The sequence below is a fragment of the Sinocyclocheilus grahami genome, unplaced genomic scaffold (assembly GCF_001515645.1).
Source record: "Sinocyclocheilus grahami isolate Dianchi unplaced genomic scaffold, SAMN03320097.WGS_v1.1 scaffold263.1, whole genome shotgun sequence".
NCBI lineage: Eukaryota > Metazoa > Chordata > Actinopteri > Cypriniformes > Cyprinidae > Sinocyclocheilus > Sinocyclocheilus grahami.
The window spans coordinates 674,122-674,986 of record NW_015505442.1 but is presented as its reverse complement, the minus strand read 5'-3'; the positions used below and the strand labels follow the sequence as shown (position 1 = coordinate 674,986).

Below are 865 nucleotides of genomic sequence, written 5' to 3'. Positions count from 1 at the left end.
TATATATATATATATATATATATAAACATTTACTTGTATAGCACTTTACATAACTGAACTCAAAGTGCTTCACAGGGGCATTAAAAAAAACACTTGACAATACAATTTAATAAAAAAATCTACTCAAATACAGCGCAAGAAGTTCACAAGGAAAGAAAAAAAATAACAATAAAAATATCAATTGAATTGATATTGAACACAATATCAATTAAGACTCATAAACAAATTTAAAAAGATGTCTTAACTTATCTTTAATATATATATATATATACAGTATATATTAGTATCTTTATTATTTTTGGTTTTTGAAAGTCTCCTATTTATGTGGTCAAAAATACAGCAAAAATAGTAATATTGTAAACTATTATCACAATTTAAAATAACTGCTTTTAATTTTAAGAACTGTTTTCTACTTTTAAATATTAACAAAGTAATATCAGTCAACCGCTAGTACTGATGTATGTGGGTCAAAGATTTTAAGATGTCCGCATCAAAAGAAATTTACAAAAGTGATTTTATGTCCATAGAAAGCACATTAAATGTAAGTAAAGTGTCTACTTTTAAGGTTTCAAATAAGTTTTTGGAGGATAAAATGTCAACATTTGGTTGAAATAATGTTACATTGTCATTCAGTGTAACACAATATTTATGTAAAAATGCAAACAACATGCTTCCCCTTCAGGAACTCGAGCTGCGTCGAGTCGCTTTGGGAACGCCCTTGCGTGACCGCGTTCTGAAGCACGTGTCAAATCCGTCCAATGGAGCAGCGAGACGTCACGAGCAGGGTGACGTAAGCACCAGAAAGCATAAAGGCACATCCGGCCGGGCGCAAACCAGCTTCTGCTCTTCAGTAGCGCTCTGTGTA

At 31.7% G+C, this 865-nt stretch overlaps 1 protein-coding gene across 1 annotated transcript in view; it reads right to left on the bottom strand.

Annotated features, from left to right (window-relative positions):
* LOC107599292 (biliverdin reductase A-like) overlaps positions 1-865 on the bottom strand; it is an 11,502-nt gene that overhangs the window by 2,971 nt on the left and 7,666 nt on the right. The window lies entirely within an intron of this gene.